This window comes from Sorghum bicolor, chromosome 8 (genome assembly GCF_000003195.3).
Source record: "Sorghum bicolor cultivar BTx623 chromosome 8, Sorghum_bicolor_NCBIv3, whole genome shotgun sequence".
In the NCBI taxonomy this organism is placed as follows: Eukaryota; Viridiplantae; Streptophyta; class Magnoliopsida; order Poales; family Poaceae; genus Sorghum; species Sorghum bicolor.
Window position 1 is genome coordinate 2,996,141 of NC_012877.2, and position 14,036 is coordinate 3,010,176.

The following is a 14,036-nucleotide window of genomic DNA, read 5'->3' on the forward strand; positions in this document are numbered from 1 at the left end:
GTGGAGGAGTTTCGGTTTGTCACGAAGGATAGTTTTAGTATTTCCTTAATTATTTGCATCGTTTTGTATACGGATTCCGTGTAATTTGGAATTCGAATTCTAATCGTGTCTGGTTGTAGCTCTTTGAGCAGGGTATAAATATAAACCCTAGGACCTTGTAATAAAGAATCAAGAAATCAATCAAACACACGTTTTTACTCATATTCCAGCATCTACTTTTCGACGACTTCGTCATACCTTTTTCTTTTTATTACGAGTTCTTAGGAATTCGTCGACTTAAGTTCGGCGTGTTCTCGAGTTCCGCGTGAGTACCTCTTAGCCGTGACATCCGGGCGCATCGCTGTTGTCAGGACTAAAGTATTCGAGTTATCACCTTTGCCGATAGCAAGGTCAAATCGGCTGGCACGCCTTAACGTTTGAATCGGGTATTAGCCCTTTGTGTTTGCAGATCAGTTTTGCATCAACACATCTTTTGGCACGCCCAGTGGGACCGATTCAGGATCAAGATCAACATGTCGATCTCTGACCTCGATCAAGAGAACGTCATCCCCGTGACGGAGGCCAACCTCAAGGATGAGCAAAAGCAAGCTATTGCCCAAGCCATGGAAGAATTCAAGCAGCAATGCCTGAGGTCTTTCAGCATAAACAGGAGCGGCGAAGTGGTCCAGAAAGATGCACTGCCGGCACCACGGCAGGTCACCTTTGACGCCAATCCTGGCAAGCTTCAAGATATGGTTGACAATGCCATCAATCGAGCGTTGATTAACCAAGCTGGTGTACTGTCTAATACAGTTTTCAACGCCGTGGAAAGAACTTTCAAGGAAGGACAAATCCCGCCAGATTATGTGGGGCCCTCCCATCATCAGCCAACGGCACCAGAGGTCACGGCTCCATCGGCTGCCTTGACGAATGCAAGTGCACAGTCTGCCGTCCCTCCAAGTACATTGGGGACTACTGGTGCACTATCTATGCCGATGGCAACCAACCCACAAATTTCAGTTGGGCAGCATAAACTGACAACAGATATGTTGGCATCGGCAATGTCAGGGTTGACTCTTCCTCCCAACTGGTGGGGTTATGGTATGCCTCCAGAGTTGACGCCGGGAACATCACAAATAACTGACATGAGGGGCAAAACTCCTATGACATCGGCACCTCCCAATGCGCCGGTGAACCAGAGTCCTCGGTATACCACAACTACTACTGCAAGGCCTCACACTGGGAATCCTCAAGATTCAATGTTTCAAATGCCCAACGCATCGGCAGAGTCAATGCTGATGCAACAGAGGCCTATGGCCCAGTCGGGGTATGTCAATTCAACGACGGTACCCAATTACCAATCATCGGTAGCACCTATGCCGATGAACGCTAATAATGGATGGCTTGGACAGCAAGCCTTTCCACAATCACCCCAGCAGGGTTATCAGACTATAGGGTTCCAGCAAGGGCAGGTCTATCCCGGGTTCCAAGGTCAGGGGATTCCCAACCAGCCAATAAATTTTGGACAGCAACTCGGAGGACAGCCAATTGGTGGACAGCAGTTTGGTAGTCCGCAGATTGGAGGACAGGTGACCAATACAATGTTCCATGCAGGTCACGTCCCAAACAGACACGTGGAGGTTCGCCACCAAGTGCCAGATCCGCAGCCGCCTCATCGGCAAGATGCCGATGCATATTGGGCCGATAAGATTGCTGAAGTAATGAGGGAACAATTTGGGATAAAACCCAAAGTCAACACTTATTCTTATCGGACACCGTATCCTCCAGCGTATGATTTGATCCCGCTTCCACATCGGTACAAGGTACCGGATTTTACAAAGTTTTCCGGACAGGACGACACGTCAACCATGGAGCATGTCAACAGGTTCATTATTCAATGTGGAGAGGCTGGTAACAGGGACGAATTGAGGGTTCGTCTATTTTCATCATCATTGTCTGGATCGGCCTTTACTTGGTTCATATCATTACCTCCCAACTCAGTAATTACTTGGGCCGATCTAGAGAAGCAATTCCACAGATACTTCTTCTCGGGAGTTCATGAGAAGAAGATCACCGACTTGGTCAAGTTGAGGCAACGTAATGATGAGTCGGTTGAGGGATTTGTGCAGAGGATACGAGAGGTCAAGAATAAATGCTATAGCCTGGTTCTGGATGATCGGCAGCTAGCCGATTTGGCTTTCCAGGGTTTGTTGCCACATATCAAGGATAAGTATGCCTCTCAGGAGTTCGAAAGTTTAAGTCATTTGGTGCAGAGGATATCTGATCAAGACATCAAGCCTTTCGAGCCTAAGAGGACATGGAATAAGAAAGTGTCATTTGTTGATGAAGCAACAAGCTCAGATTCCGATGAGGAACCAGTAATCGGTTTCGCAGAGTGGGTAAAAAACAAGAAGCCGATGTCTTGTCCTTTTGGGCAGAAGGAACCAGAGAAGTTTGCCTTTGACACCGCCAAGGCCGATAGGATATTTGACTTTCTACTTCAGGAAGGTCAAATCAAACTGTCACCTAACCACGTGATCCCGTCGGCAGAAGAGTTGAAGAGGATGAGATATTGCAAGTGGCATAATGCAACTTCACATGACACCAACGAGTGCAAAGTATTCAGACAGCAGCTCCAATCGGCTATAGAGTCAGGGAGAATCAAGTTTGACAGTTCCAAAGCCCAGAAGCCGATGAAGATAGACCAACATCCTTTCCCGACAAACATGTTGGATGCTAAGGGGAAGGCTAAGGTCTTAACGTCGGAAACAGCTGAGAAGAGTGCATCGGTAGATCCTCAGCATCAAGTTACTACTGCCGATGCAAGAAGTAAGGGCTTGGTCCAGGAAGGAACTAGCTCAGGAAGGCTTCCTCGATCTGGCATCGTCATAACTCATAGGAGGCCTCGAGAAAAATGGCAACAACGGGAAGATCGGTATCGACGCCAGCAGGAAGATTATCAACGGGAAGAAGAAAGACGCCGACAGGAGTGGAATCGGCACATGGATCATTGGAATTGCCCATTCTTCGTCCATTGTTGGGAGGAAAATATCAAGCTTCCTACTGTCAGAGACTGCCCTGAATGCAACGGTTATGATCGGTACGATAGGAACGATCGGCGTTATCATGATGATGAACGGCGAGCTAATGGGCCGATCAGAGGAAGGGTGTCAGTTCATGACCGGCTGGGGGGCAGATTCAGTGGGCACAACAGACTTAGTGACCGTGTCCAGTATTTTCCCAGGAACCAAGAGGAGCTCGAAGGAATGGCTGATGCGCGGGTTCCCGATGAATTCATATTTTGCAGGGATGCTAACACGCATCGCATGGAGTCAAGGGAGAACCGACGCCCGACGGCAAGGCAAAGGCCACTTCCCCCATGGTGCCCTCAAGGATTAACCAAGACACAGAAAAGGAGATTGCAACGAGAAAGGCAAGAGGAGCTAAACAAGGGAGAGAACTCTGGAAGTCGGCAGCCGTCAGACACTAAGAGGGAAGGTCCATCGGCAGGCGTCAACATGGTCTTCATGTTGCCGATGGAGTTTCTTGCACCAGCCAGTGACGATGAGTTGGAATTTTCTGATCAGATAGCTCAGTTGGCTCTGGATCCGATGACGGCTATCTTTGAGAAACCTGCCGATGACGAGAGGCAGCATCTTAAAGCTTTGTTCCTCAAAGGAAGGGTTGATGGGCAGCCAATGACCAAGATCCTAGTTGATGGTGGAGCTGCTATTAATATTATGCCGTATGCAGTATATCGGAAGCTTGGGAAAGGGGATCAAGATTTGACCAAGACCGATATGATGCTCAAAGACTTTGAAGGAAACGTGTCTCCAGTCAAGGGGGCGATATGTGCAGAGTTGACCATCGGCAGCAAAACCTTGCCGACAACTTTTTTCGTGATCAGCGGAAAAGGTGCCTACAATTTATTATTGGGGAGAGATTGGATTCATGCCAATTGTTGTGTCCCATCTACAATGCATCAGTGCTTGGTTCAGTGGGTAGGTGACAAGATTGAGATTGTCCCAGGAGATTCTTCTTATGTTATCGCATCGGCAGAAGCGGATACTTACGAAAGGACCAGGTGCATTTCAGGAGAAGCTTGGGAGAAAGATTTTCTCAAAGTTGCCGATTATGAGATTCCACCGATCCAAGCAGTCGGTTCTGACGACGGTTTTTAATGGATAGATTCGCCGATGATGGAAAATTAGGCCAGGGATTCACATCGGCCGATGATTTGGTAGAAATAGATATAGGTAGTGGTGATAAGCCTAGACCTACTTTTATTAGTGCTAAATTAGATCCTGAGTGTAAGCGACAATTGATTAGTTTGTTAAAGGAATATAAAGATTGCTTTGCTTGGGATTATACAGAGATGCCTGGTTTAGACCGATCAATTGTCGAACATCGGTTACCCATCAAGTCTGGATTTCGGCCACATCAGCAACCAGCCCGCCGATGTAATCCTAACATTCTACCTGATATTAAGGCCGAAATCACTAAACTTATTGAAGCTAAGTTTATTCGGCAGTGTCGGTATGCCGAATGGATTTCCAATGTTGTTCCGGTTTACAAGAAGAACGGGAAGCTTCGGGTGTGCATTGATTTCAGGAATCTCAATAAAGCTACGCCGATGGATGGATACCCAATGCCTGTCGCCGATCTACTGGTTGATGCTGCGGCTGGCCATCGGGTCATCAGCTTCATGGATGGTAATTCGGGTTACAATCAAATATTCATGGCAGAGGAGGATATTCCAAAAACCGCATTCAGGTGTCCTGGTCATGTTGGACTATTTGAATGGATAGTCATGACTTTTGGGTTAAAGAATGCTGGTGCTACTTATCAAAGGGCTATGAATTTTATATTTCATGAGTTCATCGGCAAGTTCGTAGAAATTTATATTGATGATGTGGTGGTTAAGTCTGGAGATTTCTCAAAGCATCTTGCCGATTTACGAAAAGTGTTGGAGTGCACAAGGAAGCATGGATTGAAGATGAATCCCAACAAGTGTGCATTTGGCGTATCGGCAGGGCAGTTTCTTGGTTTCATGGTACATCAGAGGGGTATTGAAATTAGTCGAAGATCTATTGATGCCATCAATAAAATAGTGGCCCCTACCAATAAAACCGAGCTGCAATCCTTGATCGGCAAGGTGAATTTTATCAGAAGATTTATATCGAATTTATCTGGGAGGATTCGTGCTTTCAGTCCTCTTCTTAAATTGAAAGCCGATCAAGAGTTTGTTTGGGGAGAAGAACAGCAGTTGGCTCTGGATGAAATCAGAAAGTATCTAGTAAATCCTCCAGTTTTAGTTCCACCTCAACAAGGGAAGCCCTTCAAATTGTATTTATCTACCGATGGATCGGTTATCGGTTCAGCTTTGGTTCAAGAATTTGAAGGGAAAGAGAGAGTAATTTATTATTTGAGTAGGAGGTTGATTGATGCTGAAACCAGGTATTCGGCCATTGAGAAACTGTGCTTATGCTTATATTTTTCATGTATCAAGCTGAGACATTACCTGTTGTCGGCTGAATGTGCTGTTGTTTGCAAAGATGACGTGGTCCGATACATGCTATCTATGCCGATTATGAGTGGTAGGATCGGTAAATGGATTTTAGCGCTGTCGGAGTTCGATTTGCGTTACGAATCGGCTAAGGCAGTCAAAGGGCAGATTATGGCCGATTTTGTGACTCAGCGTTGCGGTCTAGTGGAAACCTTGGAAATTGCACCCTGGACGCTCTTCTTTGATGGATCTACCTGTGACCGGGGGGCAGGAATCGGCATTGTATTAGTTTCTCCTAAGGGGAGGAAGTATGAGTTTTCCTTGCCGATTGTTGCTACATCAACAAATAATCAGGCTGAGTATCAAGCTCTGATCAAGGGATTGGAGTTGTTAAGAGAAGTTCGTGCTGATGCTGTTGAAATATTCGGGGATTCTATGTTGGTTATAAATCAATTGGCCGGAAGCTATGAATGCCGAAGTGAAGTTCTCATAACCTATTTCGAGAGAAGTATGCAACTGTTAAAGGAATTCAAGGATTTCTGATTGGAGCATGTTCCCCGATTGCATAATGAAGACGCTAATCGGTTAGCCCAGCATGCCTCGGGATATCAGCCAATGATTAATGCGACATCGGCAGTCAGTGCCGGTGATTGGAGGAAAGAAATTATTGATTATCTAAAAGATCCATCCAAAAAAGTTGAAAGACGGGTTCGATTTCAAGCGACCAAGTATGTGCTCCTTGAAAATGAATTGTATTATCGAACTGTCAACGAAATTCTTCTCCGATGCTTGGGTGATGATGAAGCCAGAAGTTTGATGGGGGAAATCCATGAAGGAGTGTGTGGAGCACATCAGTCAGCTTTTAAGATGAAGTGGATGATTCGGAGGAATGGATATTTTTGGCCAACCATACTTGAAGATTGTTTTAAATATTTCAAGGGATGTCAAGGTTGTAAAAAGTTCGGTAATATCCAGAGAGCACCCGCATCGGCTATGAATCCTATAATAAAACCTTGGCCTTTCCGGGGATGGGCCATCGATCTGATCGGCCAGATTTATCCACCATCTAGCAAAGGGCATAAGTTCATTCTAGTTGCCACTGACTATTTCACTAAGTGGGTCGAAGCTATTCCTTTGAAGAAAGTCACATCGGCCAATATGATTGATTTTGTGAAGGAGCATATTATTTACCGATTTGGGATTCCCCAAACGATTACTACCGATCAGGGCACCATGTTCACGTCAGGGGAGTTCGATGAATTCGCAATCGGTATGGGAATTAAAGTGTTGAATTCTTCTCCTTACTATGCTCAAGCCAATGGGCAGGCCGAAGCGTCTAACAAAGGAATTATCAAGCTTATTAAACGAAAGATTGAAGAAAATCCTAGGCGGTGGCATACATTGTTAAATGAAGCACTATGGTCTTATCGGATGGCTTGTCATGGATCAACCAAGGTGTCACCCTATCAATTGGTGTATGGACATGATGCAGTGTTGCCTTGGGAAATTAAGGGTGGATCTAGGCGATTATCTTTTCAAGATCAATTGGCTGCCGATGATTATGCCACTTTGATGACCGATGAGTTAGATGATTTAGCAGGGCATCGGTTAAAGGCTTTAATGAGTATAGAAGAAAATAAGAAGAGAGTTGCTAGATGGTATGATAAGAAAGTAAAGGCTAAGGAGTTTGCCGATGGGGATTTGGTATGGAAGTTGATTTTGCCAGTCGGGACTAAAAGTTCGAAGTTTGGGAAGTGGTCTCCTAATTGGGAAGGTCCTTATCGGATAAGACACTCAGCTCCTGGTAATGCCTATATTCTAGAAACTCTCGAAGGAGTTGAATTTCCCAGGGCATTAAATGGAAAATATTTAAAGAAGTACTACCCCAGCATATGGGTCGATGCATAAAAGTTTAAGTGCCGATAACACTCCTATCGGCTGGATTTAAATGTTTGGGGGCAGACTTAATGTTTCAAAAGATGCCGATAACAGTCTTATCGGCTAGACTAAAAGCTAAAAGCGGGAAAACAAAGGTGTGTTGCCGATGAAAGCTTCAGATGTTCAGCAGCGCTTGGATTGCCGATATGGCGCGCAGCCGGATCTGATTGGCTGTCTCTATCTCTTTGATATCATCATCGGCGAACCTTCTATCGGCTTCAGCTTCCTCTTCAGCTGCAGCGCTTTGCGGCCGTGGACGTTTCGTTCTTGTTCAAGGTGCTTGATGGTCTCTGGCAGTTGACTCTCTTCTTGCTGGGCTTGGGACAGAGCATCCTCTACTTGCTTGAGTTCGGCCAGTAGAGCTTCTCTTTTTGCCGATAGATCAGATACTTTCTGCTTCAGTGCATCACCTGAGGACTTTAAGGTGCCGATGTTCTTATGTTTCTCGTCGGCTAAGAGTTTTTCTTTCATCATCTCCTCAGAAAGCTGGATTTGAGCGGCTCTATCGGCAAGGCGTCGAGTGGCTCTCTGGTACTGTAGCTGGCGGCTTTCTAGGTATGCAGCATGGAAGAGGGTTTCTTCAGCATCGGCAGGAATTTGGCCTCTAAGGGTTTTGAACAGGGCCTTGGCTGGGTCAGAATCGTTGACCAGTTGAGCAGTGTCTTGATGAAGTATGGCCGATAGCTCCTCCAGCTTAGCCCTGGTTTCTACTGATACAGTCCCAATTGCCCGAGAGGAGCTTGCTTCCTCACCTTCTTCTTCGAAGATATCAATGGCGAAGGAGAATAAGCTATCGGGAGAATCTTGTTCCTGAAAATGAGAATGAAATAAGTCATTTTTATGGTCAAAGCTTCGGCAGACGATGCTGGTGGAAAAATTGGATGACTTACTTGTTTCAGGGCAATTTCTTGCCTTTGACTCAAAGATACCGATGGAGCTACAGGTTGATCGGCAGATGTTGCCGATGGAACGATATCGCCTGAAAGAAGACAGGAAGGGTTATGAGACTAAATGAGAATAAGTTTATCGGTGGAAGTATTGTTGAGATATGTTACCCGGAGGAGGAACAACAGTTGTCTGAATCGGGGAAACCGCCGATGATATAACTGGACCTGCCGGGCCAGTTGTTTGTTCACCCACGTCAGCTGATGTACCTTCTGTTTGAGGTTCTTCCTGCTGGGGTTCTTCCATCTGTGGTGCTTCCTGCATTGGTTGGGGAGATGGTGCTTGCTGTGTGTGGACTTCTGGAGAAGAAGGGGAAGATTCCACCGGGATTGGAGACACCGGAGGAGGAGGGGGAGTTGCCACTTTCTGGCGCTTTGTTCCAGCCTTAGCACCTTGGGTGCCCTTCCTCTTTGGCTGGCTAGACTGGGGGGCATCGGTACCTTGGCGTTTGGCTTTTGCCGATGCACCAGTTTGCTGCAACAACAAAAAGGAGTTTATGAGCATAGGTAGCCGATACAAAGATAGTTAGCATAAATGAAAAGGGTTTGACAAATTGCCCTGAAAGCTTGCGCCAGAGTGGAAGCAGCTACCGTTGGCGATGTCTGAGTTTTCCTGGTGGTAACTTTCTTGAGGCGCGCACCCTGATGCACGATGGAAGCCAGAGTGGGAGCATTATGGCCGATTGAGGAGATCGGGCCTGATGGGAACAAGTCGATCGGCTTGCCACTCCTGCTAACCGATGGGGGGGTGTTGTCAACCTGCAAAAGGAATACAGGGGTAAGTTACCGATGGAAATATTATTGGAAAATGAGACATCGGTTTAAAATACTTACAGTGTCATCAGGGACTTCGTATTCGGGGTCGATCATGCCGCGGTATGAGAGGGCCGATCTGCAGAATAGATTCTCTTTCCATTCTGCCCACCATAGCTTGTATGCCTGAGTGATAAAGGCAGCTGGAACCCATTCTGACAGATCTACATCTGTATCAGCATTTGGTGGTAGCTGGGCTACTCGAGTCCACTCGAGAAGGTTGGCGATGGGTTCTCTGGGCTTTATCACATCGGCATAAGGAAGTGCAATCGGCAACTGGCCGAAAGCTAGCTGGCGAGCTAATGCCGATGGATTATAAAATTCATAGGTTTGGGGAGAGGTTTTTGTGCTACCGAAGAAATTCACTGGTATGGCTCTGGGAGTCACAGTTGCCATCATCACCTCATTGTCCCTGTCGAGAGCTTCATCAAATGGATTGAAGGTCAGAGGGAGCATGCTATCTGGGTCGTCATAAGCCAGCCATGGTCGTTCATCTCTGGCCAGACCCTCATACAGAGTCTCAAAGAATCGGCCGATCTGATCCGGATTGTTCCCTGAACCGGGTAAGACTATAACGGCTTCGCCAAAGTTCAAGGGGGCACGCGTTGCCGATTCCTCTTCACCCAACACATGATTTTCGGCTATATCTCTTGGGAAGTGCTGTGAGAACAAGTTGAAATCAAGGCGCTTATGCAGGTGCAGATTGAGCCACATATTAATAAACCACCAGGGGCCTCCCAAGTTGCCGATGGATTGGCCAAGCAGGAGTTTCTGGGCTACCTGATGAAGAAGGTGGTAAACAGCGCTGAGCAAATATCGGCCGAGAGGAAATTGGCCACCGCTAGCCAGTCTTTCTGCTGCCGATAGATAGACAGAAGTCGGTCCTGCCGATCGACCACAGAATACAAACTTGTCCAACCACATGTTCAGAAAGGTGGTTTGCTCCTTTATGGTGACAGGCCCTCTCCCGCGGTACTTCTGGATGTACCCTGACCAACCGCCGATAGCGCGAGTCTCCACTTTGGCACTGGGGGCAGTATCAAAAAAGTGGGTGCTATCGGCAGAAGATATATCTAGCCCAGTAAGCATGGCTACATCGGCAAGGGTAGGAGAAGCAGGGCCGTGGCCAAAAACAAAAGCATTGAGAGTGTCTGACCAAAAGTAGGATGCAGCTATCAGCAGTGACTCGTTCCTGTGCATATCGGCAATGGATAGCCTAATGCATTGAGCTAGCTTCCTCTCACCCCACTGGACTTCATAAGAATTGCTGACCCTCAAGAACCAATCTTTCCACCCTACAGTAGGGTTGGGCCAAGAGCGAAAGGTGTCTTTCCACAGATCTAAAGAAAAGTTTTCGGCTCTAAAGGGAATCCTGTTGGTTTCTGCATTGATAAGGTCGGTTGGATCTGGATTCCCTAGAGGGCCGAGGCACTGAAGGTGTGGTTGATCGGTAGGGATGACAATTTTGTTGGACAACTCCTAGTGTTTTGGGGAATAAAAATACAAAGAAAAAGGAAAAGGAGGATATTCAGTAAGATGAATCAGGAATGCGAGAAAAGGTACAGGAGATGAGATGGAAGTCTGACCTCAGGGACGACGAAGCCAATGGCCATCTTGTCGTGAAGAGGACGTTGGAGGGCACCGGAGTTGATGAAGAGGAATGCTTGTCGGAGATCTTGAGGGTTGTAAATGGCGCCGCCGCTGGAAAAGCAAAGTTAGATAGTAGAATGGTGTAATGGGGGAGGAGTACCCAAGAAGGAACTATTTATAGGACAAGACGGGCAAGGGCAAATCCGACTTATCTCTTTGCCGCATCCGAGAAGCCCGAGGGTACTCAGGTAGATATGGTAACTGTTCGCACGGTAATCCAGGGATTGTGCAGGTGATTTGACGGGAAGCGGTCATTATCTAAAGATATTTTACCGTGCGAGATCTCCTGGTCGGTCCATCGGCGATATTCTATAACGGTCATCTTGCCGATGGGCGGATAGAGGGGAGGTAACCGTTTTTGCGAATATCCTGGTCAGAGCATCGGTAGATCTTTGTAACGGTATTGTTGCCGATGTACGACCAAGAAAGATGCCCGTTTAGGAAGTTGGGGATTTCGAGGAATCTGCGGAGGATTAGGATCAGAGTTGTCCAGATTGAGGTTGTCGGTTACCAGATTAGGAGCATTAATTGCGGAAAAGGCATCATTACTGCAGAGAATTTCGGAGCATTAATAGTTTTATACTCCGAAACTGGGGGGCATGTGTTGACACCATTTTTGGGCACGTGTCTAGGATGGCAGGATAGGGTGGCAGTACGATGCGGGTTGCTGATGAGGATGGTTGCCGATGAGGGAGAGGTTGAATGTGACTAAGTCCACAGGCAGTAATATGGTGCCGATAGCTGGATAAAAAGGTCTGCCGATGACTATGGCAAGGGGATTGCCGATGATGCGAGGGAGGAGTCTGGAAGCTGCCAGTTGTCATGTGGAGGAGTTTCGGTTTGTCACGAAGGATAGTTTTAGTATTTCCTTAATTATTTGCATCGTTTTGTATACGGATTCCGTGTAATTTGGAATTCGAATTCTAATCATGTCTGGTTGTAGCTCTTTGAGCAGGGTATAAATATAAACCCTAGGACCTTGTAATAAAGAATCAAGAAATCAATCAAACACACGTTTTTACTCATAATCCAGCATCTACTTTTCGACGACTTCGTCATACCTTTTTCTTTTTATTACGAGTTCTTAGGAATTCGTCGACTTAAGTTCGGCGTGTTCTCGAGTTCCGCGTGAGTACCTCTTAGCCGTGACATCCGGGCGCATCGCTGTTGTCAGGACTAAAGTATTCGAGTTATCACCTTTGCCGATAGCAAGGTCAAATCGGCTGGCACGCCTTAACGTTTGAATCGGGTATTAGCCCTTTGTGTTTGCAGATCAGTTTTGCATCAACACTAGCATGGGGTGGTTATGGCATCACCGACTTGCCCATGTTGGGATGAGGAACTTGGCCAAACTTCAAAAAGGCGAACACATCCTTGGACTAACAAATGTTTCTTTTGAGAAAGATAGGATTTGCAGTGCATGCCAAGCGGGAAAGCAAGTAGGAGCTAAGCATCCCGCAAAGAACATCGTGACAACCGAAAGGCCCTTGGAGCTGCTACACATGGACATATTTGGACCCGTGGCTTACACAAGCATTGGTGGTAACAAATATGGTTTTGTGATTGTTGATGATTATTCACGTTACACTTGGGTTTTCTTTTTGCGTGATAAAAGTGAGGTCCAAGGTATTTTCAAGAAGTTTGCAAGAAGAGCTCAAAATGAGTTTGATGTCAAGATCAAGAAAGTTAGAAGTGACAATGGGACGGAGTTCAAGAACACCAACATCGAAGAGTACCTTGATGAAGAAGGAATCAAGCATGAGTTTTCGGTTTCGTACACTCCTCAACAAAATGGTGCTGTGGAGAGAAAGAACCGGACACTCATAGAAGCCGCAAGAGCAATGTTGGATGAATACAAGACTCCAGTGAACTTTTGGGCGGAAGCGGTCCACACGGCGTGTCATGCTATCAACCGCTTGTATCTTCACAAGAAAAGAGAAAAGACCGCCTATGAACTTCTAACTGGTAAAAAGCCCAAGGTGCACTACTTTAGAGTTTTTGGATCCAAGTGTTTCATACTTAACAAAAAGTCCAAAAGCTCAAAGTTTGCACCAAAGGTTGATGAAGGTTTAATGCTTGGTTATGGTACTAACGAACATGGATATCGTGTTTTCAATAAAACCTCCGGTTTGATTGAAATCGCGGTAGACGTGACTTTTGATGAAACCGACGGCTCTCAAAAGGAGCAAGTCAATGTTGAGATTGTAGGTAATGAAGCAGCTGCACAAGAAGCTATCAAGAAGCTAGCAATTGGTGAAATAAAGCCCATTGAAGATGACGATGAAGAAAGTGCAGTGCATATTGATCATGATTCTACCATTCATCATGGCTCATCCAATGAGCATGGTGTGGCTTCCACATCAAGAATCAATGAAGATTGTGGCAACAACATGCAAGCTCAACCTCATCTTAATCTTGACCACACAAGTGAAGACAATCATCCACAAGATCATAGCCTTGGTCTTCCAATAGATCATGGCTATGATGAAGAAGAAGATGATGGCCCCATTCAAAGATCAACTCAAGTGCCACATCCTAGAGTACATCAATCAATTCAGCGGGATCATCCCGTTGATAACATTTTGGGAAGCATTCAACGAGGGGTAACGACACGTTCTCGTTTAGCAAGTTTTTGTGAATATTACTCGTTTGTTTCTCCTTTGGAACCTCGTAGGGTGGAAGAAGCACTTGATGATGAAGATTGGATGATGGCCATGCAAGAAGAGTTGAACAACTTCACACGGAATGAAGTCTGGTCCTTAGTGGAAAGGCCCAACCAAAATGTGATTGGAACCAAATGGGTCTTCCGGAACAAGCAAGATGAGCATGGCGTGGTGACAAGGAACAAGGCAAGATTGGTGGCTCAAGGTTTCACTCAAATAGAAGGCTTGGATTTTGGGGAGACCTATGCACCGGTGGCAAGGCTAGAATCCATTCGTATTCTACTAGCCTATGCTGCCCATCATGATTTCAAGCTATATCAAATGGACGTGAAGAGTGCATTTCTCAATGGCCCCCTATCTGAGTTGGTGTATGTTGAGCAACCACCGGGCTTTGAAGATCCCAAGTTTCCAAATCACGTCTATAAGCTCGACAAAGCACTCTATGGGCTTAAACAAGCCCCTAGAGCTTGGTATGACTGCTTAAAGGACTTCCTACTCAAACAAGGGTTTGAGATAGGAAAGGCCGATGCTACCTTGTTTACT